We start from the raw sequence: 27,217 nt of genomic DNA, 5'->3' as shown, positions 1-27,217 counted from the left end.
TTACTTTAGAGTACACAGTCATAAATTATTAAATTGTATATTGTTTTTTTCACATTTCTTTCTTCCTCCTAGACCAAATATTATATAGTAGTGAGTGGTGTATTCTAACATTATTAAATGTACTTTGTAGGTGGAACATCTGGAGACGGGGCCAGCGCGGAGGTGGTGGTGGCATTGGACGAAGAGGACAACTCTGGGGAGGAGGCGGTGCAAGTGCCGGACAAGGACATGCCTGTGAGGGTTCACACGGTGGTGGCGGGCAGAGGTAAGCTATACATTCCTTAGTCATTGAGATTGAAGACTGCAGAGTGTGCTTTCTGCACGGGTGTATTATAAATAAACCAGGTAGTAGCCTCCTCTAAATGTACTTCGACTTAGCTGTGAAGTTTTTGGCGAGAAGAATCCCAATCAGATCTGAGGTGAACTTGATGGATGGGATGAACGAAAAGCGAAAGAAGGGTGTAAGTAAGTGTGGAAGGACGAGAAATGTAATGATGACTGGCAAAGAAGAATGATATGTGTTTGCTTGGTCCCCGAGGTGGCTGGAAAGGAAAGAATATGGCATGGTGCATGGCTGGGTGAATGATGAAGCAAGGATGGGTGGAAGGAGAACAGCCTGGGTGGGTGAGACAGAAACTGTATGTGTGCATATACTTTGAATGGATGGATGCCTGGATCATTCACGGTACTATCTGACTCTTAGATAGCATATGTGTATCTAGAGAGAGTAGACTGTCACTGGATGAACTAAGTGTTACTTTGAAGAGCATGTAACACCGCACCCGCACGTCCGTTCCAGTGTAGGAAAGGCAAGGAAAAGAAGTTGTAACGTTGTCCAAATACTACCATGAATAGTAGCAGTAGTTTGTATTGCAACTGCAAGCACAGCATATATCCGGTTATTACGGTGGACACTCCCTACCTCTCTTAATAACTTTAGTTTAGTAGTAGTACGTCATTCATGTGTGGGGGTATCACTGTTCACTCAATAATAAGCAAAGCACCTAAAGTCATCCCATATGTCATCAAATAAATCCCATGTGAAGTGATAGATAATCAGATAATTTAGCTTCTTCATTTTCCTTTTCTAATACTCATTTGCACTGTAGGGTGAAAGCTAAATTAATTAAGCAGTAGCCCTTTTAACAGAGTATTCTCAGTGCCACCCGTAATAGAAAAGTAAGAGCTTCACCACCTGCATGTACTGGACCGGTACAGTAACGCAAGTCTGTTTCACTCACCATGGTGTGCGTCTGTTTTTCTCGGGTGCAAGTTCACTGCGCTGGCTTTATGCCGGCTTGCATAAGATAACGTACCAATTTTCCTAAACAAGAGAGAAGAAGAAGAATAAGAGTGGTGTACTGTCATAGTCAACTGTAATGGAAGTCCATAGTGCTCGTAGAATTTGTTCCTTAAACTCCCACTAATGTTAGAGCAAGGATGAAGAAGTCGGAGGTTACATAGATACTGTCCTCAATAGTTATGTACTGTGCTTTCAATTTGCTACTTGTGCTGTGACAACTTTCTGCTCAATCATTTTGTGTTAATCTTAAGGAGCATTGGTTACAGACTATGTCTTTCTTTTTTCATGTAGTTGCTCCTTCCAAATCCAAGACACCATCAAGGAGGAAGGAGCTGGCTCGAATGGCCCGGCAACGGAGGCTGGATGCCACTGTCGCTGAATATCGGCGGCTGGTGGCCCTGGAGGAGGGGGAGACGCAGTCTGGTACAACAACAACGTCCACTGGGACAGCTGCATCCTCCTCCGTGCGGGCTGCCAGCCAGCGCAGTGCTCCAGCGGTACGGAGCCGGGCTACCAAAGCCAAACGCCACCGCCGAGCAGCAAAGAAAGCAGCTGCCCCTCACAGGATTTGCAAGGCACACCGGCGCCGCTTATCCCTCAGACTGTCCTACCTGGAGCAGGAGGTCCATAACTATAAGAACTTGGTGGAGGGCCTCCGCTTCGAACTTGCCACCCTCCGCAAGGAGCATGATGCCCTGGCTGCTAAATCCAGCAGCACCCTGCCATAGTGTCCCTTTCCCCTTTTTTAGAGACTTTTGGGGGGTGGGAATTGGGAGTTGGGCTTTTTGGGGACTTTTGAAGGACAATCGTTGGGGTTAGGGAGGGTCTTGCGGGAGATTCTTTTGTTAGGGCTATAAAAATATACTTTTTGAAACTTTATCTGACCATACCTGTTTTTTACTGCTTTTGAGTCTGGTGGGTGGGGGTTTAACAGTAAGTTTGTTTTCCTGAATAGTCCTAGGACTTTAGTAGTACTACCGTCAATCCAATCTCTCGTCTCTCCTAATACTCCATTATACTACCTCCAACCAAATGCCTATCTTACCTGTAATTTCTGTTTGCAAGTAGGGCTAGGCCCAGGGCTGGCTCCACAGGAAACAGCGAATAAGGTTGGCAATCCTGGGCGGATAAAATTTCCTCATAGCGGTGGTACTAGTGGTGTGACACAGTGGCAGTTGCATGCCTATGAAAAAAAAGAAAATGAAATCTGGTTTGTCCTCCTGAGCAATACAACGGTACAATAGAGAATATAGCAGGTGACAGAAGTACACTAGAACAGTGCCACATTGTAGCCTAACAAATGGTAAAGTATAACTAATTCGGTTGAAGTTCTTTGACATTAGCCATGGGTCTTTGTCAAGCAGAGTAAGAATATATCCTCGGATTTCTTCACCAGCCTGTTGCTATCACCTTATCCTCCCCAGCAAGTGTGTGGATTTATTGCTGTAATTTAGTCACACATCAATGAAAACCACACAGCCCGGGGGAAGAGGGTTACGGTTTGAAAAATGGATGGGTACGGGGGTTTTTAGGAAAGGTTTTGGGAGACAAGAAAAAATAACACAGCATGGACAAACAATTGTGAACATAAACAAATCTTTGGGTACAAACCTATCCATCAATCTTTGAAAGTGCATGCACTACTGCATGCATGTCAGTGAAAAGTAAGTAGTACTTTCGACAACTGTGGAAGAAAGAATGCGACAGTACAGGGCGTGTGTGGAATTATTGATAACTATATTCAACATAAGGTCTCTGTTGCCAGATACCTGAGAGCCTTGCTGGTCACTATAAATCCATTCACAACACTCAATGGGGTTGGTCTGGAAGGTATAGTAGATAGAAAAGGAGAAATTGCTCTTTTTCTAGGTGTCCCCTCACTCACCAGGGTTGCCCCTTGGTGACATGGTTCATCATTGGGGCCATCCCAGTCCTCTACGGGCTGGGGCGTGCTGCGACTTGCGAATTACGTAGGAGCACTTACAAATGACTATGTGTGGTGCAGATGTGATAGTGGAGTGGACTAAGTGATGTGTTAAGGGATCAATTTACAAGCAGAGAGAGATCCAAGAAATGCAGTCACAGTCAGAGAAAAAGACAAAGGATACTGTGTCTGTATGTTGTTGTAGTTGTCCTGTTGAATTTGGTAAGTAAGTTGCCTGCAGAAAAAAAATCCTCTTATTAGCGGCACTTCTCCATTGCAGCCGACGCTTCTTCCATCGATGTTGGTCACCAGAAGACACCCTGTCCACTGCCTGCCTGATGCTGAATTGTGGCTCGCTAATGTGAAGCCTGACTTTATCCTTTTTTCCCCATTGCACAGACTGAAACCCGGCCTGTAATTCTTCAACGAAAAACAGGAAGTGATATAATATTACAACACCACTGATAAATAAATATAAGGTATGTAGGCTGTGGAGTGCAAAAAGTCACACTTTGATTTTCCTAGTAGACAGTACAATATTTTTGAAAGTGCGTACTCTGTCTGAGTCACCTTTTGAAGGATAAATAAGTATGGGCAAATTAATGTAGCGGATCTTTCCCCTCAAGCTAGGTGTCCTGTAAACTGTGTTTTAGAACAAAATTAGATCTTCCCAGCAGTGCTCCCACCCAGACCCTTACTAAAGCCAGTCGCAAAAATGTAGAAGACCCCCAATCAAATCTCAAAAAACGAGGCCTAGCAGAAAACTGGTGACAAAACGTACTTTGAAAGTAAAATTAGGCCCAAGTACCCCCTTACCCACCGTGGATTGCATTCAAACCACTTGCAAGCAACCAAGCAAAAGTATCCATAGCCAGCATCGCTCCAAGACTCGAAAACCCCCCCACCCAAACACATGCAATAGAAATACCGCTAACCCTAACGAACCCTAAGTTAAGAATAGTTGCAAAGGCTTTCTTTAACTATGCCAAATCCCCCCTTTCCCACCATGGATTTTCTTCAAATGACTTGCAACCAAAATTACACATTCTCACGAGTGCTCTAAGACCCCAGAACTCAGTTGCAAAAATCTAGAACACCCCGAAACACATGCAATCCTGCTGCTCGGGCTAATCCTAACGAACCCTAAGTTACAAAAAGTGCCAAAAGGCTTTTCGGCCAGGATTTTGTCCCAACCACTTCTACCTGGTATTAGACCTTCCCAGGAATGCCCCAAGACCCGCCAACCCACCCGCCAAGAAGCATAACACCCCCAAACAGCCCAAAAGCAAAATCTCATACTTGCAATATTTCTCGGCCTTCGGTCCAAACGCGCTGCGTAGCTAGGCCATAGGTCCCGTTTGCCACCACGGATTTCCTGAAAAGAAAATGCAATCAAGATTAGAGTGTCCCAGCAGTGCTCCCAGACCCCGAAACTCACCCACAAACACCAGGAAGCCCCCCAAACAGGCCCCCGAAAACGCTACATTGAGCAAAATGTCAGAAATAGCACACAAAAAAAATCGGCGTGGATTTTGTCCCAACCACTTCTACCCGGTATTAGACCTTCCCAGGAATGCCCCAAGACCCGCCAACCCACCCGCCAAAAAGCATAACACCCCCAAACAGGCCAAAAGCAACATCTCCTACTTACAATATTTCTCGGCCTTCGGTCCAAACGCGCTGCGTAGCTAGGCCATAGGTCCGGTTTGCCACCACGGATTTCCTGAAAAGCAAATGCAATCAAGATTAGAGTGTCCCAGCAGTGCTCCCAGACCCCGAAACTCACCCACAAACACCAGGAAGCCCCCCAAACAGGCCCCCGAAAACGCTACATTGAGCAAAATGTCAGAAATAGCACAAAAAAAAATCGGCGTGGATTTTGTCCCAACCACTTCTACCCGGTATTAGACCTTCCCAGGAATGCCCCAAGACCCGCCAACCCACCCGCCAAAAAGCATAACACCCCCAAACAGGCCAAAAGCAACATCTCCTACTTACAATATTTCTCGGCCTTCGGTCCAAACGCGCTGCGTAGCTAGGCCATAGGTCCAGTTTGCCACCACGGATTTCCTGAAAAGCAAATGCAATCAAGATTAGAGTGTCCCAGCAGTGCTGACAGACCCCGAAACTCACCCACAAACAGACAGAACCCCCCCCTAAGAGCACCTCAAAGGCAAGCAAGTCAGCAAAAACACTAAATAATTTGCGCCTCGGATTTGGTCCAAACCACTTTTATCCGGTATTAGAGCTTCCCAACAATGGTCCCAGAGCCGTCAACTCACCTGCAAAGAGGTAGAACAGCACCCCCACAAGTGCTGAGTCTTTCTTCATTGGGCGTAAACCAGCCCTCTGCTTTGATGGAAATAGGAGTCTGGAGGAGGAGGATAGAGGAGCATGTTCTTCTGAACTTGTGAACCTGAGGAATGCAGACTGCGGCACCTTCAAATCAATTAGCAAACCAGTGAAGACAGTTCTGCTGATGGGCTTGTTTTTGTGATTATCTGATTAAAGTTTGAAATATATTAACTGTGCACAACAAAGACAGACACACAGGAATAAAAGTGAATAAGGACGAAAAAGAAAGTTATTGATTCGTTGTCTCATTTTCAGGGCTCGGTATCACGGTCCAGGAATAAGAATAAGGCTTTGTCATCATACTCTGCGAATTCAGGCAGGGTGAGCTCAGTGTCACCTGACAGAGTAGAAATTCCCTCATCTATATTGCTGGCCACCTCGTCTTCATCCGGCGCGCTTTCTCGTACTCTGAAATCTGGTGGTATGAGGTGCTGATTCATCTTGATCATTGTTAACCTCTCCACATTTTTGGGCGAGAGGCGGCTCCGTTTGGAAGTTACAATGCCACCAGCAGCACTGAAAACACGTTCAGAAGACACGCTTGCGAGTGGGCAAGACAAGTAGTTTAAAGCCAGGTTGGTGAGCTCTGGCCACAATTCTTTTTTCCCATGCCAATACGCCAATGGGTCAGCATTAACATAGACCTCTGTTGAGTCATTCAGATAGTCCTTCACCATTGACTCAAGGTCCTCATCCAAGGTTCCTCCACTTTGCTTAGCTGTTGCTGTGCCTCTGCCCTTTGAGAACCATACCCAAGCCGAGCTAGCCAATCCTCTTCAGCCTCGAATGTTTCTGTTGTGTCTGGTGCAGATGATCCGGTTGCCAGTGTCTTTAACGGCTGAGAGGTCACTTGTGCCACAGCCACAGGTGCAGAAGTGGATTGTTTTGACTGGGGATGGCCTGCTGATGTACTGCCATTTCCTTCAATTTTCTGCCGTTCTCTTTCAAACCTCTTGGCTGACAAGGCTAGCCAACGTTTGTACTTTGGAACATGTTCATCATCAAAAGGAAAGAATGCTTGGCCTGCCAGCGCCTTTTTGTAGCGTGGATCCAGAATAGTAGCACAAATGTAATGCTGTTCTGAGTGGATCATTTTAAGACGTTCATCACCTTGTAGGAGCTCTAATAATTTCTCAGCCAGAACAAAAGAGTCTTGGTTTTTTACATCTTTTTCAAACACAGAACACACCTCCTTCAGTTGGTGCTCCAGCATGTACAACAATGGGATAGCTTTTCCCAAATTACAGTCCTCCTTGCTGACTGCACGCGTGAAGAACTCAAAAGGATGAAGCATGCGTGTCAGGCTTTGAACTATGTTCCATTGCGCCGCACCCATCCTCAGGTCCTCCTGAGCTGTACCCTCTGTAAAGAAATATTGATCGAGTACTGTATACTGCTCATACAGACGCTCAAGCATGTAGAAGGTTGAGTTCCAACGTGCTACCACCTTCTGGATGAGTGCTTTCACTGGCATTTGACGTTGATATAGCAGGCTCCTCAGCTGCTTCCGGGCCTTAAAAGAATGGCTGAAATGGTTGCACATTTTTCGGCAGGTGTCCAATACTCTGTACGCTGCACTGCCTTTATTACCCAAGAATTTTTGGGCAACCAGGTTTATACAGTGCGCCAAACACGGCACTCTGAAATAGTGACCCAGCTTCATGGCCTTAACTATATTGGCGCCATTGTCCGTGGAAACATAACCAACCTGGCGTTTTTTTGGGGACAGCCAGTTAAGGACCTTTGTGTTAAAGACATCCAAAATGTTTTCTGCTGTGTGACGTTTCTCCAAACCAAACATGGCTAGTGTTGCATGTTTCCGAGCAGCTTTAAAAACAATGTCCGGGTCAACACCTGTGTTTAGCTTTGCTTTAGCCCCTGAAAAAGAGACCCAGTGTGCAGTGATGCACATGTAATCAGCGCCTGCGCCACTGGTCCACATGTCTGTTGTCAGATGTATAGTGTGAACAGCACTCTTCTGCAAAGCTGCCCCAATCACCTCCAGAACATCTTCATGTAGTGGTGGAACCGCAACTCGGGCAAAATAGAACCGGCTAGGAACCTTCCATTTAGGGCAGAGCGCTGCCACTAATTCTAGAAAACCAACCCCTTCTACAAAAGAAAAAGGGAGAAGGTCCAGAGCTAGCATTTTAGCCAGCTTAGTGTTATACAGACGCGTCAGTGGGTGGTTGCGTTCATATTGCGCTTCTGTAAACAACATCTTTTTAATGTTGCCCTGGACCAAGGATTTACGGGATGATGATGATATCTTCGACCCAGTTACGCTCGCTGATGAACTTTTCCGCCTTGATGTCTCACTCTCTCCCACACTCTTAGTGTGGCTCAAATGGGGTGTGCTGCTGACAGGGGTACTGGGTGTAAGTGAAGTGTTTGAATCGTCTTCTTCCTCCTCGTCATCATCAGATGAAAAATTAACGTTTTCATTACGTGCAATTCGGGCTTCCTTGACCGCCTCTAGGTGCGCAAACCATTGGACAGGGTGCGCTCTCCTAAGATGACCTCTCTGGCCTCCGGTACCATAGTTGGTACCAAACTTACCACGACTAACTCGAAACTTACACATGCTACAAATGGCTACGTTTTCCATTCTTGGGCAAATACTAAAGAAGTCCCAAACTGGAGACTTGAAATGTCTTTGGGGGCCAGAGGAGGCGGCGATACTGGTGGTGGTGGTCCTGCTGCTAATGCCAGATGAAGTGGAGGATGTGGATTGCCGAACTTCAGTACGTTTTGTACTTTCACCACCACTAATTGAGGTCGAGGTGGATGGAAGTCCCTTCTTGCGAGGAAGAAATATGGAAGCGGTAGGTGTTGGTGTACTAGTTAACTCCAAATCCAATGATTGTTGTGTTTCCATTGACTCCTCGCCGACATCATCATCACGCTCAGCAGCTTCTCGGGATAGGGTCAAAATGTCTCTTTGCTGCATGCCCGCTGGGGCTGCAGTGACCATTATGATGACTGGATCGTCGTCGTGAAGGGCTTCATCAGCAGCAGTATGCGTCACTTCTTGTTGAGCCTCATCACACTCCATAGCTATGAGTTTTTCGACGACCTTCCTTTTACGCTTAGGTATCTTTGTCAGATCATGGTGTGCCTCACTCTCAGGCTGCCGTGGTGGTACCCATTCGTCATCCAGATCATCAGTAGGAGGTGAGCTTGAAGAAGGTGTAGACCCCCCTTGATCTTTTCCTTGCTAGGGATGTGGAAGACAATGAATGATCATCAGGAGGAGTGGCTTCCTCAAATGATACCTCGGTCTGATTGTCAATTTCCTGATGTGCCCCTACTTCGGGAGGAACAACTATTGTGGGCACTTGTGACCCTCCATGCACCTCTGCTTGCGCATCTCCTTGCGCTGCCTCTCCTTCCACATGTACTTGGGCTTGTACTACTTGCACATGTTGTTGCGGCTGTGGTTGTTCAACACTTGTCAGATGAGTTACAACAACCTGTGTTGATTCAGGGACATTGCTGCTACTTTCTTGCGATGAGCCAACATCACTGGTCGATGGTGATTGGAGAAGTACACTGACTGCCTCTGAAGGACTCAAGGGCTTTGACTTAAGTTGGCGTGGTGGTGGAGGCACTGAACCCAATGGAGCGGGGGTGCTGCTCCCAGCTTGGTCCCCAGCAGATCCTGCTGCTGCAGCCGTACTTTTTTTTTTGCTCCCAAAAAACGTGGCGGTTGGCACACCAGCCTCCTTGGTAACTTGCTTCTTCTGCTCCTTACTAGCAACTTTCTTGCTAGAGGAGCTACGGAGACCTTTTTTTGGGGCCATCTTCTTCAGAGCAGGTCAGACAGCAGGCCGCAGTTGCACGAATTGTAGAGTTGTCTGAGGCCAGACGTGACGTTGCGTGACGTTATGCTGCACACACACACCGCTGCAGGACTTCTTCCTGGCACTGGTGGTTCTCTTGAGTCTTGTGCACCTAAAAACAATGGAAGACAGAGGAACATCAGCTCAGTTATACACCCCAAAAAAATCGGAAAAAAACCCAGAAAAATCAGCACAATCCCATTCCATCCATGCCCTCCATGATGTTTAAGTTCAAGACACCCCACAGAAAGACTAGGCCCATGCTAGACTCAAATACCCCTAGTGAAAAGGCCACAAGTACAGCCCCCAAAAACGAAAATCACTGAAAAATCAGCACAATCCCATTCCATCCATGCCCTCCATGATGTTTAAATTCAAGACAACCCACAGAAAGACTAGGCCCAAGCAAGACTCACTACCCCTGGGCATAAAGGTTGAAAAGTAGGCAAAATGGTTGCAGGCCTAACAACAATGCCTACATTCAAAATGGCCACTTGCCTCCCTGCACATGGCCAGGCCCTGTAGCAGCACTCAAAATGGCCCCCAGCCACATGGCCTGTCCCTCCCCATGAACACCCCCAAAAATCGAAAATCACTGAAAAATCAGCACAATCCCATTTCATCCATGCCCTCCATGATGTTTAAATTCAAGACAACCCACAGAAAGACTAGGCCCAAGCAAGACTCACTACCCCTGGGCATAAAGGTTGAAAAGTAGGCAAAATGGTTGCAGGCCTAACAACAATGCCTACATTCAAAATGGCCACTTGCCTCCCTGCACATGGCCAGGCCCTGTAGCAGCACTCAAAATGGCCCCCAGCCACATGGCCTGTCCCTCCCCATGAACACCCCCAAAAATCGAAAATCACTGAAAAATCAGCACAATCCCATTCCATCCATGCCCTCCATGATGTTTAAGTTCAAGACACCCCACAGAAAGACTAGGCCCATGCAAGACTCAATACCCCTGGTGAAAAGGCCACAAGTACAGCCCCAAAAAACGAAAATCACTGAAAAATCAGCACAATCCCATTCCATCCATGACCTCCATGATGTTTAAGTTCAAGACACCCCACAGAAAGACTAGGCCCATGCTAGACACAAATACCCCTAGTGAAAAGGCCACAAGTACAGCCCCCAAAAACGAAAATCACTGGAAAATCTGCACAATCTCATTCCATCCATGCCCTCCATGATGTTTAAATTCAAGACACCCCACAGAAAGACTAGGCCCATGCAAGACTCACTACCCGTGGGCATAAAGGTTGAAAAGTAGGCAAAATGGTTGCAGGCCTAACAACAATGCCTGCATTCAAAATGGCCACTTGCCTCCCAGCACATGGCCAGGGCCTGTAGCAGCACTCAAAATGGCCCCCAGCCACATGGCCTGTCCCTCCCCATGAACACCCCCAAAAATCGAAAAACACTGAAAAATCAGCACAATCCCATTCCATCCATGCCCTCCATGTAGTTTAAGTTCAAGACACCCCACAGAAAGACTAGGCCCATGCAAGACTCAAATACCCCCAGTGAAAAGGCCACAAGTACAGCCCCAAAAAACGAAAATCACTGAAAAAATCAGCACAATCCCATTCCATCCATGCCCTCCATGATGTTTAAGTTCAGGACACCCCACAGAAAGACTAGGCCCATGCAAGGCTCAATACCCCTGGTGAAAAGGCCACAAGTACCGCCCCAAAAAACGAAAATCACTGAAAAATCAGCACAATCCCATTCCATCCATGCCCTCCATGATGTTTACATTCAAGACAACCCACAGAAAGACTAGGCCCATGCAAGACTCACTACCCCTGGGCATAAAGGTTGAAAAGTAGGCAAAATGGTTGCAGGCCTAACAACAATGCCTGCATTCAAAATGGCCACTTGCCTCCCAGCACATGGCCAGGGCCTGTAGCAGCACTCAAAATGGCCCCCAGCCACATGGCCTGTCCCTCCCCATGAACACCCCCAAAAATCGAAAAACACTGAAAAATCAGCACAATCCCATTCCATCCATGCCCTCCATGATGTTTAAGTTCAAGACACCCCACAGAAAGACTAGGCCCATGCAAGACTCAATACCCCTGGTGAAAAGGCCACAAGTACAGCCCCAAAAAACGAAAATCACTGAAAAATCAGCACAATCCCATTCCATCCATGCCCTCCATGATGTTTAAGTTCAAGACACCCCACAGAAAGACTAGGCCCATGCTAGACTCAAATACCCCTAGTGAAAAGGCCACAAGTACAGCCCCCAAAAACGAAAATCACTGAAAAATCTGCACAATCCCATTCCATCCATGCCCTCCATGATGTTTAAATTCAAGATACCCCACAGAAAGACTAGGCCCATGCAAGACTCACTACCCCTGGGCATAAAGGTTGAAAAGTAGGCAAAATGGTTGCAGGCCTAACAACAATGCCTGCATTCAAAATGGCCACTTGCCTCCCAGCACATGGCCAGGGCCTGTAGCAGCACTCAAAATGGCCCCCAGCCACATGGCCTGTCCCTCCCATGAACACCCCCAAAAATCGAAAAACACTGAAAAATCAGCACAATCCCATCCCATCCATGCCCTCCATGATGTTTAAGTTCAAGACACCCCACAAAAAGACTAGGCCCATGCAAGACTCAAATACCCCTGGTGAAAAGGCCACAAGTACAGCCACAAAAAACGAAAATAACTGAAAAATCAGCACAATCCCATTCCATCCATGCCCTCCATGATGTTTAAGTTCAAGACACCCCACAGAAAGACTAGGCCCATGCTAGACTCAAATACCCCTGGTGAAAAGGCCACAAGTACAGCCCCAAAAAACGAAAATCACTGAAAAATCAGCACAATCCCAATCCATCCATGCCCTCCATGATGTTTAAGTTCGAGACACCCCACAGAAAGACTCAGTCCACCCACCACTGAGTACCCCTGGGCAAAAGGCCCCAAAACAGCCCAAAAATCGAAAATTCCAAAATTGTAGTTGCAGCAACTGTAATGCCCCAAACAAACTTACTTGTAACATTTCTAATCCAACAGTGATCCAAAGAAAGTCAAAAAGGCCTCAAATCCAAATATCCAGCAGCATCCACAAAAAGTAATCCTTCCAGCTCCAGATCCAAATGAAAAGTGACCAGGAGATGGACAAAGCACTGGGAGGAGCCTGCTGGACAGGAACAGGAAGTTGAAGACTGTGGGGCACTTCCTTCCTCCCACCCCCCTCCCCCCTCCCCAAAATGGACTCCTCGCTAAAAAAGTGCAGGCAAATGTCAACCTAAGGAGTTATTCAGATAAAAATCATAATTTCAAGAAGGTTTATGCTGCTTGCTGGTGGATTTCTTGTGCAGAATTGCAAATTTTATATTTTCGCTTGTGCGAGATTGTTGCTGCTCGCCGCATCTCAAATCTCGCAATTGCGAAGTACCGCGAGACGTGATCTCGCCGTACTCGCGTTGACAAACTCTCGCTGTGCAAGTTGGCAAGCCGCGATGACGTAATCGCGCTCGCCAAATTCCCGCGGGATCCCGCAGCAAGATCCAAAATGGCGCAGCACTCGCAAAATATCAAGAAAAACAACTCGGCAAACGATGATAAACGCCGCGTGCCGCAAAATTGTATCACCAACGCCGCGCGCCGCAAAATTGTATCACCAAGAAAAAAAAATCCGCTGCGGGCGAATTTGCGGATTTTGCGGGAAATTCGCAAATCTCGCGGATTGCGAATTTACCGAAAATCCGCGAGCGTAACGGATTTTCCGCCCATATTTAGTGAGATGGTCTCAGAAGCTCAGCTGCCCAGGAACACTAAGAAATATGGGCAGCGAGTAACCAACAATGGCCAAAAGGTGGAGGCTCTTAGAGATACAGGAGCCAGTGTGACAGCTGTCAAGTGTCACCTGGTGTCTCAAGAGCAGATTGTCCCTCATGCATTTTGCGAGTTGTTAACACCGACAACACAGAGAGTCATTGTCCAATGGCTCAGGTTCCCTTTGTGTGGGGGGGTCTCTGGTACTCTTCAGGTAGCTGTGAGACCCGCCATTCCTGTTGACTGTTTGTTGGGAAATGATTTGGAGAGATCCCCTTGGGAAAAGGTGGAGACAACAACTCACTTGAAGATGGTTGGACTGCCTGACTGGGCGTGCGTGACCACCCGGTAATGTCAGCCAGTAGGTATTCTCAAAAGGACATGGAGCCTGAGACGGAGGCCCAGGAACCTGCCGAAGGGAGAAGTGGCGAGGGGCGGGGGAAATCGGCCCGAAGATCCCACAGCCCAGGAGGAGGTAGACCCTGAGGGGGATGCCCTGGAGCCTACCGGGGAGCAAGTAGCTGAACTGGGGGACCTACCTAAGCTGATCCATTGGCAGCAAGAAGGAGGCCCCTCCAGGGAGGAATTTTGCAAGGAACGGAGAGAGTGCCCTTCTATTGAGGGCTTGCGGCAACAGGCTGCAAGCCAGGCAGCAGGTGATCAGTCAGGGTCACACTTGATTTACTGGGAGAAGGGTCTCTTGTATAGTGAGACTAAGGTTGCTGAACTTGGGTCAGCCCGTGTGCTGGTGGTACCTCAGAAGTTCAGAGCCTTCCTACTGGGGCTGGCTCATGATGTACCATTATCAGGACATTTGGGGCAGGACAAGACCTTTGAGAGGCTTGTCACCCACTTTCATTGGCCCCAAATGCGCAAGAGTTCAGATACTCATTGCAGGACTTATCAGACTTGCCAGGCAAGTGGAAAGAGTGGGAGGAAGCACACGGCTCCTCTCCAGCCATTCCCTGTAGTCATTACCCCCTTTGAGCGGGTGGGGATTGACATTGTGGGGCCACTGGACCCCAAGACAGCCATGGGCAACAGGTTCATCCTGGGCTTGGTGGACCATGCCACCCGGTACCCAGAAGTCATACCTCTGAGGACAGTGACGACCCCCGTGGTGGGACGAGCACTGATGGTAATTTTCTCCCAAATGGGATTCCCTCATGAGGTAGTGTCTGACAGAGGGACAAACTTCACTTACAAGTATATGAAGACCCTGTGGCAGGAGTGTGATGTAACCTACAAGTTTACCACTCCTTACCACCCCCAAGGAAATGGGCTGGTTGAAAGGTTCAACCGGACCCTGAAGGGCATGATAATGGGTCTTGAGGAACCCATGAGGTGTAAGTGGGACGTCCTCTTACCGTGCCTACTCTTTGCATACCGCGAGGTGCCACAGAAATCTCTAGTGTTCAGTACCTTTAAGCTTCTCTATGGACACCCAGTCAGATAACCTCTGAGTTTGGTTGAAGAAGGCTGGGAGCAGTCTCCGAGGAAACCTCCCGAGGTATAAACATGCTGGCCTTCAGGAATCAGACCAGGCGTTTCAGGCAACTCGCTGAGGCGAATCTGGAAGCCAGCCAGGAGGAGATGAAGCGCTGGTATGACCAGAATGCCACTCTGGTAGAGCTTCAACCTGCCCAGAAAGTGTGGGTCATGACTCCAGTGGAGCCCTGTGCGCTCCAAGACAAGTGTACCGGGCCATTTGAGGTTGTGGAGTGCAAGAGTCCAGTTACCTACTTGATGGACTTGCGGTCTCCAAGGAACCCCTTGAGGGTCCTACATGTCAACCGCCTTAAGCCCCATTTAGAGGGGTCTGAAGTGTGCATGCCCTTGGCAACAGATGCTGGGATGGAGGAGGAGACTGAGCCTCTTCTTGACCTCCTGTCAGCCTCGGAGCAAGATGGGTCAGTGGATGGTGTTAACCTCTCTTCCACCCTGACCCATGAGCAACAGAATGACTACCGTCAGTTGCTGGGACAGTTTTCTGATCTGTTCTCCCTGGTTCCTGGTGTCACAATTAGTTGCGTCCATAATGTGGACACAGGAGACAGCTTACCTGTGAAGCACAAGTCTAACAGGGTAACTGACAGGGTGAGGGATTGCATCAAAGAGGAGGTCTCAAAGAGGCCTGCGCTAGGGGTGATTGAGTCCTCCAGCAGTCCTTGGGCCAGCCCAGAGGTCTTGGCCCCAAATGGCTGCAGCGCCAGGTGCCACACCCAAACTCCGGTTCTGTGTGGACTATAGAGCGCTCAATTCAGTCACGAAGACTGACGCGCACCCCATCCCCAGAGCTGATGAGCTCATAGATCGGCTAGGGGCTGCACGGTACCTCAGCACGTTTGACTTGACGTCTGGGTACTGGCAGATTGCCTTGACTGATGGGGCAAAGGAGAGGTCAGCATTCTCCACACCAGATGGGCATTTCCAGTTCCGCGCCATGCCCTTTGGGATGAAGAATGCCCCTGCCACCTTTCAGAGGTTGGTCAACCAGGTGTTGGTTGGACTGGATGAGTTCAGTGTCGCCTACCTCGATGACATCGCAGTGTTCAGTGGCAGTTGGGAGGAACATCTGCACCACCTCTGAGAAGTGTGGATGGTGCTCGGAAAGCAGACCTCATGATCAAGGTGAGTACATTTCAGATCGGGCAGGGTTCAGAGGTGTACTTGGGACAACAATTTGGAAGCGGACAGGTGGCGCCCCTTCAACCCAAGATTGAAACCATCAGACAGAGGTGAGAGCCTTCTTATGTCTCACAGGGTATTACAGGAGGTTTATCAAGGGATATGGCAACATTGTTGCACCCTTGACAGAGCTGACTTCCAGGAAGCAGCCCAAGAAGGTGATCTGGACTGACACCTGTCAGAAGGCTTTTGAGGCCCTGAAAGCTGCCCATGCTCAGGGCACCCAACTTTTCAAGTGAGTTTATCGTTCAGACAGATGCTTCAGAGCATGGTGTGGGGGCTGTTTGGTCACAGATGAATGAGAAGGGCCTAGATCAACCTGTAGCCTTTATCAGTAGAAGGTTACTTCCACGGGAATAGAGGTGGAGTGCTATTGAGCGTGAGGCATTTGCTGTGGTCTGGGAACTGAAGAAGCTGAGACCATACCTGCCTGGGACTCACTTCCGGGTTCAGACAGACCACAGGCCCCTCAGATGGTTGATGCAGATGAGGAGTGTGACTCCAAAGCTGTTGAGGTGGTCTATTTCCCTACAGGGTATGGACTTTACGGTGGAACACCGCCCTGGTACAGAACACGCCAACGCTGACGGTCTGTCCAGATTTTTCCGCATTAGTGAAGAGAACTTAGTTCTCCCCACTTTTCAGCTGGAGGGGACACGTGTTAGACCTTGCACCATTGGCGTGGGTCTCCCTTCCATTTTTTGCTGTTGCATCATATATTTTTACTGATGTTAGATGCTTTGGGCACTGTGCCACTGCTATTCAGTGCCACAGTGCAAGTGCTTCCTATTGTAAATTGCTGTATTATTCAGTGGTTCCATGTTTGGCTATTTGGTTTACTTGTCAGACCCTAGTCTAGTGCACTGAGAGTACCCAGGGCGTGTAAATCCAAATGCTGCTGGTGGGCCTGCAGCACGGGTTGTGCCACCCACAGAAGCAACCTTGTAAAATTTGTCTAAGGTCTGCCATTGCTGAGCCTGCGAACAGTCTGGTACAGTGATTCTGACTGGGCGAGTGCACCCACTTGCCAGTCCCTAAACCTTCCCTTTTCTTCATATCAGTCACCCCTATTGTAGGCCCAAGGGCAGGGTGCATTGTAAGTACAAGGTAGGACAAGCCCTGACATGTGTGGCATGTCCTAATAATGAATTACAGCGATTTTTGTTTCCACTATTGCATGGCTACCTGTTCGCCACAGGCCAGAATGGGCTGTTAGAGTTATTACATTTTATAATCCTAACTGTCTCAGAGAACATGGTAGAAATTCGAGTTTAGTATGCCTGAACTCAGAATAATAAAATACATCTTTTAGTGAAATTGGTTTTAATATTCTGTGTTTGCAAATACCACTTTTAGAAAGTAGGAATTTGCTTGTCTAACCATTCAAACCTGCCTCTGCTAGGTTGTGCATTCCTTTGTCTGGTTTTGTGAGTGACAGGGCTGGGGGATTCCAAGAGACAGGCTGAGTCACCCAGTGGTGAATAGAGAGATCTGCATCTAGATGGGAGGGAGGAGTTGCACCTGAACCTTGAATAGGGCTGTGCCTGCCTTCCACAATGCTGGCTCCGCCCCCTGGGGAGCGGCTGATGTCTCTGCCCTACACACTGAAAGAAGAGAAGGAGTCCTGTAAACAAAGTGCTCCAGGCCTGTACTTACCTTCCACAATGCTGGCTCCCCCTCCTGTGGGGCATCTGATGTGCTTGCCTTGCACTGTGAAAGGAAAGGAGAAGTCTGGTAAACAGAGTGCTTCGGAACTGGTTTGGACTGGGCAAAGTCCACTCTTCCCTCAGTGAACAAAGGATTTTGGGATATAAATATTGGGACCCTGATCCCATGAAATTAGATCACTTTGTACTACAAGAAGAAACCTTTACTGAGGAGAGAAAACCTGAAGAAACTGAGGAGAGACTATTCCCAAGCTGGGGTGCTGCTTGGGGTATTGGCCTCCAGTGGTTGCCTTACTGCCAAAGGAAGGAGAAAGGAACTTTGTGTACTTTGCGTTCAACTTGTGAAGGATCTCCAAGGGCTTGGAAAAGAGCTTGCCTCCTGCTGAAGTCTCAGAGACAACAGACTTCACCCCCCAGCTCCCCAGAGTTCTTTGGAAGTGCCAGCTGCTGTTTTGGGCCTTCTGAGGGACTGTGTGTCGCAAGGGGCTGGAAGCTTACTCAGCGAGAAGAAGCATGTCGCTGTGCCTGCCGTCGCAACTCCAAAGGAGGGTTTCGCCGCTGGAACTGTTGCACTGCACCACATTGGAGAGAAGCGTGCCGTAACGAAGAGGAAGCATGTTGCCTTCGCAACTCCAAAGGAGGGTGTTGCAGCTGTATTTGTCACACTGTACTGCATCAGGAGAAGAATCTCGCAACGAGGTCGGAGCGTGTCACAGTCGCTGTGCCTGCCATCGCACCTCTGTAAGGAGGGTGTCGCAGCTGGAAGTGCAGCATTGCCCCGCATCGACCAAGAGCACCTCGTATCCCCGAGAAGCTTGCCACCATCGGAGCTGCTGCCGTCGCATCTTGGATGTCACTGCTGTAGTTGTCGCATCGAGCGGAAGCTTCACGCATCGTGGGAGAAGAGCGTCGCCGCTGGAGGTGTTGCCGTCGCATCGTAAGGGTGTCGCCGCTGCAGTCCACGCATTGAACAGAGGTCTTCTCGCATCCCAGAGAAGCGTGCCACATATGGATGATCTTCACGCCTTTATTTCTTTGTATCTGAACTTTGCCGCATTTCCCATCGCTGCGACATTGCTTATCGTGGAAGCGCAACGCAACCTAAGGTACCTGGCCGCAGAGTGTCGCATCTAAGAACTGAACTGAACTAAGCTTAAATCTACCATCTTAAAGTAATCATAGTGTGTATTTTTGTTGTTTATGGTCTTGTGGTAACTCTATATAAAGTCTACTTATTTTGTATATAAAACATGTGTGGTGTCCATTTGTAGTGTTTTCACTGGGTTACTGTATGTGGTCACAACTGCTTAACTTACAACGCCTCTGAAGTAAAGCCCTTCTGCTCGTGCAAACCTACCAAGGGGGTGAGCGGGGGTTATTTTAGGAGTGTAATCCCCTTATCCTGACTAGAGGAGAAGTCAAGTCAAGTCAAGTCATAGAATTTATATAGCGCACTACATACCCAGAGGGTCTCAAGGCGCTTAAGGAGGGGTGGGGAATTACTTGTCAAATATCCATGTTTTGAAGTTGCTTTCTGAATGCGAGGTGGTTCTGGGTAAGGCGAAGGTAAGTGGGAAGTGAGTTCCAGGTTTTAGCTGCCAGGTAGGAGAAGGATCTACCTCCCATGGTGGACTTGTTGATGCGAGGTACGGTGGCAAGGGCTTGGTTGGAAGATCGAAGCTGGTGGGAGGGGGTGTAGAAGGACAGTCGTGTGTTGAGGCATTCTGGTCCGATTTCGTAGAGTGCTTTGTGTGCGTGGGTTAGGAGCCGGAAAGTGATCCTCTTATTGACGGGAAGCCAGTGGAGGTTTTTCAGGTGACCAGAGATATGTTCTTTACGCGGGATGTCTAATATGAGCCTGGCTGAGGCGTTTTGGATTCGTTGGAGTTTTTTCTGGAGTTTAGCGGTAGTCCCGGCGTAGAAGGGGGTTTCCATAGTCCAGTCGGCTCGTGACCAGAGCGTGGGTGACCGTTTTCCTAGTTTCGGTGGGGATCCAACAAAATGTTTTTTTGAGCATGCGAAGAATGTTGAAGCAGGATGAGGAGACGGCGTTGACTTGTCTGTTCATTGAAAGTGAGGAATCCAGGATGACGCCCAGGTTCCGTGCGTGGTCTGTCGGGATGGGTGCTTTTCCAAGGGCTTCTGGCCACCAAGAGTCGTCCCATGCGGAGGGGGAGGTACCTAAGATGAGGACTTCTGTTTTATCTCAGTTTCAGACGGCTGTGTTTCATCCATTCGGCTACTTCTTTCATTCCTTCGTGTAGGTTCGTTTTGGCGGTGCTAGGGTCATTGGTGAGTGATAGGATCAGTTGAGTGTCATCCGCGTAGGAGATGATGTTGAGGTTGTGTTGGCGGGCGATGGCCGCGAGGGGGCTCATGTATACGTTGAAAAGGGTGGGGCTGAGTGAAGATCCTTGTGGTACGCCGCAGATGACTTCAGTGGCCTCTGACTTGAATGGTAGAAGACGGACTCTCTGGGTTCTTCCGGTGAGGAACGAGGTGATCCATTCCAGTGCTTTTCCTTGGATTCCGATGTTTCTGAGGCGCTGTAGAAGGGTGCTATGGCAGACTGTGTCGAAGGCTGCGGAGAGGTCGAGGAGGATGAGGGCGACTGTGTCTCCATTGTCCAGTAGAGTTCGAATGTCGTCTGTTGCTGCGATGAGGGCGGTCTCAGTGCTGTGTTTTGCTCGGAAGCCGGACTGTGAGGAGTCGAGGGATTTGTTGGCTTCGAGGAAGGCGGCGAGCTGGTTGTTGACAGCTTTCTCGATGACTTTGGCCGGGAATGGAAGGAGCGAGATGGGGCGGTAATTTTTGAGTTCGGTGGGGTCCGCTGTTGGTTTTTTCAGAAGGGCGCTGAGTTCAGCTTGTTTCCAGCTTTCCGGGAAGGTGGCGGATTTGAAGGAGCAGTTGATGACGTCTCGGAGGTGCGGTGCTATGATGGAGTCTGCTTTGTTGAAGATGTGGTGAGGGCATGGGTCTGTGGGGGATCCTGAGTGGATGGAGTTCATCAGGCGGATGGTGTCCTCAGTGGAGATTGGGTTCCAGTCATTAAGGATGTTCGAGGGGGGAGAAGGTCCAGCAGATGGTTGGGTGGGTTGGTCTCCGGGTTGGTTGTCGAAGCTGTTGTGGATGTCTGCAATTTTGTTGTGGAAGAATGAGGCTAGGGAGTCGCAAAGTGCTTGAGTGGAGGTGATGTCGTTAGAGTTGGTCGAGGGATTGGTAAATTCCTTGACGATGTTGAAAAGTTCCTTGCTGTTGTGGGCGTTGTTATCTAGTCGTTCCTTGAAGGCGGTTTTCTTGGCCTTTCGGATCAGTTGGTGGTGTATGCGGGTGGCGTTTTTGAAGGCGTCCTTGGTGCTGGTGGATGGGTCTTTTTTCCAGGCCTTCTCAAGGGAGAGGCAGACTTTCTTGGATTTCTTAAGATCATCGTTGAACCATGAGGCCTTCTTGCTGCCAAGTTTGCTTTGTCGTTTTTTCAGTGGTGCTAGGATGTCAGCGCTGTTGGATAGCCATAGGGTGAGGTTGGTGGCGGCTTGGTCGGGGTTTGAGGAGTGGGCTGGGGGGTTTAGAAGAAGCGATGAGGAGATCTGGTCGATGGTGATTTTGTTCCAGTTTCTTTGCAGAGTTGGTTGGGGGTGGTTGTTGGGTTTGGGCTTGTTGTAGGTAAAGTGAACGCAGCTGTGGTCAGTCTAGAGGAGAGCCGTAGTGTGGCTGAAGGAGACATGATTGCTGGAGGTGAAGATAGGGTCGAGAGTGTGACCTGCGATGTGGGTGGGGGAATTGACCAGTTGTTTAAGTCCGAGGTTGGCGAGGTTGTCCAGAAGGGTGGTGGAGTTGCGGTCGTTGTTCTTTTCAAGGTGAAAGTTGAGGTCTCCCAGAAGGATGTAATCTTTGGAGGGGAGCGCGTGTGGAGTGATGAAGTCCGTGATGTCCTCACTAAATTGTGCGCGAGGTCCTGGTGGCCTGTAAAGGAGGGTGCCTCTAAGTGTGGTCTTGGGGTCGATGTGGATCTGGAAGTGAAGGTGTTCAGAGTTGGCGAGATTGACGTCAGAGCTGGTTGAGATGTGGACGGATTTCTTGTGAACGATAGCGATTCCTCCTCCTGTGTGGCCGGTACGGTCCTTGCGTATGATCTTATAATCTTCTGGGATGGCAATGGTGATGTCTGGGGCGGAGGAGGCGTTCATCCATGTTTCTGTAAGGAAGGCGACGTCCGGAGAGATGGTGTCCAGTAGATTCCATAGGTCAATGGCGTACCTGTGGACCGATCGGGTGTTGAGCAGGATGCATTGTAGGTGGTTGGGGTCGGGAATCTGAGGTGTGATCGTAGCGGAGTTCTTGACGGTGCCGATGAATTTGCAGGAGTAGCATGAGAAAGGTCCATGGGTGTGTCCAGGAGCGGCTTGTCACAATTACCTACCTGTGCCAACTGGAGACTCCCAAATCTAACAAACGCATTTTATATTCCTTTTGATGTCAGCGGAGATTTTTTTCGGGACAGCAGGGGCATATTTATTAAAGAGATGCATCACCCTTGCGCAAAGCAATGGGGCGCAGATGCTACGCAACTCTTAAGTTAGATTTATCAAGCCACGCAAGGCCACCTTGTGTGGCTTCATAAATCTAGAGCAGCACAATGCAGCGGAAATTGCTGTGTTGCGCTACTCTGCCTCAGGGAGGCGCTCCATTGGTGAAGTGGGGGTGCTCCCATACATCCATCCATGGATTTTGCCGCATTCCCAGATTTTCCAATACTAGTAGACCTGGAATTGTTCTGAATGCTACGCCTCCCCAGGTGAGGCGCAGCAAGGAGAAATATCCTTATTTCTCCTTGTTACGACCCCTCACAGTCCGGCTTCCGAGCCAAACACAGCACCGAAACCGCCCTCATCGCAGCAACAGACGACATCCGAACGCTACTGGACAACGGAGAAACAGCTGCCCTCATCCTACTTGACCTCTCCGCAGCCTTCGACACAGTCTGTCATAGCACCCTCATACAACGCCTCAGCAACGTCGGAATACAAGGAAAAGCATTAGACTGGATCATCTCGTTCCTCGCCGGAAGAACCCAGAGAGTCCGCCTCCCCCCTTTCAAATCAGAGGCCACCGAAGTCATCTGCGGCGTTCCACAAGGATCATCACTCAGTCCCACCCTCTTCAACGTATACATGAGTCCCCTCGCATCCATCGCACGCCAACACAACCTCAACATCATCTCCTACGCAGACGACACCCAGCTGATCCTCTCCCTTACCAAAGACCCCGACACCGCCAAAACCAACTTACACGAAGGAATGAAAGAAGTCACCGAGTGGATGAAGAACAGCCGGCTAAAACTAAACTCGGACAAAACGGAAGTCCTCATCCTAGGTTCATCCCCCTTCGCCTGGGACGACTCATGGTGGCCTCCGGCCCTGGGAACCGCACCTATACCGACGGACCACGCAAGTAACCTGGGCTTCATCCTGGACTCCTCCCTCTCGATGACCAGACAAGTCAACGCTGTCTCATCCTCATGCTTCAACATCTTACGCATGCTCAAAAAAATCTTCCGATGGATCCCCACTGAAACAAGAAAGACGGTCACCCACGCACTGGTCACAAGCCGTCTGGATTACGGAAACACCCTTTACACCGGAACCACAGCCAAACTACAGAAAAAACTCCAACGCATCCAAAACGCCTCAGCTAGACTCATACTGGACATCCCCCGTCAAGCTCACATTTCCGGTCACCTGAAAGACCTCCACTGACTTCTCGTCAACAAGAGAATTACGTTCCGTCTCCTCACCCACGCACACAAAGCCCTCTACAACTTAGGACCCAAATGCCTCAACACGCGACTGTCCTTCTACAACCCCACCCGTCTACTTCGATCATCCAACCAAGCCCTCGCTGCAATTCCCTGCATCCATAGATCCACCATGGGAGGAAGAACCTTCTCCTACTTAGCGGCCAAAACCTGGAATTCTCTCCCCACCCACTTTCGCCTTGTACAGAACCACCTCTCCTTCAGAAAGCAACTCAAAACTTGGATATTCGATAAGTAAAATATCCCCCCTCCCTCAAGCGCCTTGAGACCCTCTGGGTGAGTAGTGCGCTATACAAATCTCTGAACTTGAACTTGAACACATGGAAAGAGGAAAATGCTTCAGAGGTTTGAATTTGTGCTGGAATCTGTACCTTCCTGTACAAATATAATCCTACTTACAATGCAGGCACCTTTGCACCATGGTGTACAAGTGCAGGCTAAAGACAGGAATGTGCTGTATTATGTTAAATACGGCACATTGCTGCCCTTTCCCTATCACGCAGCACATTACAGCAAGGTGGCTTGCTGTGCTGCGTGATTCTATTACAAATATGCTCCAGCCGTAGTTATCACACTACAATGATTTTTCACAGATAAGGCTTCCCCTGACTGTATGGGGGCAGGAAAGGTTTTTACTCTGTATCTATTTCTGGGGAGTGTAGGATACAAGTAAAATTAAGGAACAATACTAGAACATACGCAAGATTGTGATGGAGGAACAGATAGAGATCAAATTCCAAAGGAAGGCTCTGCAAAGTTATAAATCAGATAACAAAAACACTGTGGAACTAATAATAAGATGCCTGTTGAGATGTACAGAATACATTTACTATGTAAGAGCTGGTTATTGGGTACACAGGGACTACAGTGTGTCCAAGGAAAAATCCATTAGATTTGTTCCAAATTAGTTCTTGTTACTAATTAAAGATCTCAAACCTAAACAATTTGGATCCAATCTTGCTCGGTGCAAGAGCCAGACCAGACTAGATTTTCTTTTTCGGTCATAGCATTTTAAAAGGGAATGACAAATTTATTGAGCCTTCTCTGTGGCTCTCTGTGCACAATTCCTCTTTAACTGGGGTTGAAAGAGACTATGAGAAAAACCCACGTGTTGCACGCAGCCCTTATTTTTAGGGAACAGGACGTATTTCCTTTCATCTAATTTTGACACAGAGCAGGAGAGAGAATGGCACACAAGGGGAAACAAATGAAGACGTGAACGATAGGAAAACATTGACAAAGGGAGAAAGCAGAATGCAAGAGTTGGATAAAAAGTCAAGGGAGTGTACCAGTTAGTGTATTATTGCTCCAGGGTTCTACTGAGCAGCCAGGCATGTTTATGGTGTGGCAGGAGGTCGCAGCTGTCGCCAGACAATTATGTAAGCATCACTAGAAAGCAGCTTTGGCTCCACCCACATATTGGTAACCAGGGGCCTTATTTATGAAGGACTTGCGCTGCCGATGCGCCACTTTTTCCCATGTTAAAAGTGACGCACCGGCGGCGCAAGTTCTTCATAAATAAGGCCCCAGGAGTACATGTGATTGCGCAGAAGTTGCATGCTTCCACCAAAAAAGTGCTGCCCTCCAAACAGCTGTGATCATTTTTCTTATTCATCCAGCTACCTGAGCTTGATCTTTCAGGGGCACACATTACATTGTAATGCTGTAAATGTGTAACTCGATAATTTGTGGTGGTTTTCTCTGGCAGCAGCACAGAGGAGCGAGGGGAGTCACTAACCTACATGGATTTGTAGGTCTGTCTTGGCAGTGCAACTGTTTTTTAACCTTTTATCCTACACCAATATTCGTCTACAGTTCTATAAATACATATCCAGTCCCATGCTACCCACTTGTAACGCTTTAAATTGCCATACAACGTTCTGTAAAAGCCAGACCTATTGACTTTGCCAATGCTTGTACATTTCCCACCAGGATGGTGTTACAGGCTATACAACTGGTTTCAAGGGATAGCCATACGGATGTTAATTAATTCTTTTCACTAGCCTGTCACTTTAAGGGCAGTAGACTCCAGCCCTATATGACCAGCCTCTGCATCATGCCTTCCAGTTTCACTTTGTGGCTGGAAAAAGCTAGCGTTTGGTGCGGCAGAAAAGTATGCAATTATTGATCATTTTTTGATGGCTTGTCCACCCTCCACCAGCTCGAACTTCCCGCCACGACCTGTGAAGAAGGAGGGGGTGTGACAGCCAGTGCATGGGGCTTCTGACTACTTTGGGTTATCATGGAAATTTTGAAACATAATTGCTCATGCGGATCACCTTTTTTGCAGTTTAGGAACACGGGCAATTAAAGTATAAGTGGAATTTTAGAAGAAGTCTTCTTGAATTAGATATATTTGTTAACCACCTCTAGTCAAAAACACAGAAAAGTCCTGAACTCTAAGCTCAAATAGCATAACTAAAGTGCCAATGCGCTCAGGAACCTGATAAATATAATAAATCAAATGACAGCCGTCTTTACCCACCGTTTCCGGAACCATTCCTCAATGCTGAAAGTCACCTTCATCCTAGGATGAAGCAATGTCTATGTTCAACACCAACCAGGAAAAGTGAAAACATTCTATGATCAGTCAGGACCAGAAATCGTTTTTGGAACTACTGCAACTTCACTTGGAGTTTTAAGACTTATATTAAGTTATTTTAAAAAGCAATAGAGGGTTTCCATAAACAACTGCATAGAAAAAGAATGCCTTACCCACATAGCACATTATCATCAAGAAGCACTTATTACAAAAACTAAAAAAATAATCGTGACGTCCGAAATTTGTATAGCAAATCAAGAATCTTTGTATACGTAAAAAGAAATAAATACGAGAATAAGGGTGCCATTAACCAGTAACCGAGTCAGATTATTTATCAAGGATGTAATGGAGAGTAACATATTAATGAATATTAATATCTCCAGCAACTTTCTTAAAATCAGAATGCGATCCGATGTACCAAAGTTGGCGCCATTTTAGGATTTTGTAAATAAAGGTGCAGATTTACAAGCCCCTTGCGCCTCTTTTGCGCCGCCGTTGCGTCACTTTTGTGATGCAGCGGCAGCGCAAAATATGCACCATGGTGCGGGGTACTTACAACGTGACGCATCTGGGAGATGCGTCATGTTGTAAAGTCTTGCGCCATAAGGAGGAGTTCCTGCGCAGGGGGGGCGGGGCGTTCCTGCGCAGGAACGCCTCCTAAAAGTGGCTGAGTGAAATCTACAAGATTTCACTTAGTCACTTTTAGGCTCATGCTGCGTCAAAACCCTGCACCTGCTTGAACCAGGCGTAAGGATTGACGCAGCATTCACAAGATAGGGCCCCCCAGAGCATTGCTGGAGCTGCGTCGCGCTTGCAACGCAACTCCAGCAATGCGCCGCCTTTACGGCACAGATGCGTCACGCATCTGTGCCGTTTTGGCCCCATGGTGCGCCGCATTGTAAATGCGACACATCATGGGTGGCGGAGCTGCGGCGCACAATTACTGGCGCATCCCTGCTAATTTGCAGGGATGCGCCAGTAATTGTTAATCTGCCCCAAAGTATTTATGAAATAATAGATATTCACGACCTGTTTGGCAGAAATTTCTGAATCCAGTTTGTGGCTTTGGTGGTGTACTGTGCTATGCACTGGTTTACTTACCTATTGGGAATCTGCAATGGTAGAACTTGTATCGCGACGACTGCGTTAGAAAGCGTCACGCACTGAATGTTTTAGTTATGAGGAAAAAGACTTCGGGCCTTATTTATGAGGCTGTGCGTCACTTTTACGCCGCCGGTGCGTCACTTTTCATAAATAAGGCCCTTTACATTTTGTAAACAA

This window comes from Lissotriton vulgaris, chromosome 3_1 (assembly GCF_964263255.1).
Source record: "Lissotriton vulgaris chromosome 3_1, aLisVul1.2, whole genome shotgun sequence".
Taxonomy (NCBI): domain Eukaryota; kingdom Metazoa; phylum Chordata; class Amphibia; order Caudata; family Salamandridae; genus Lissotriton; species Lissotriton vulgaris.
Note: the sequence above shows the minus strand (reverse complement) of the source record.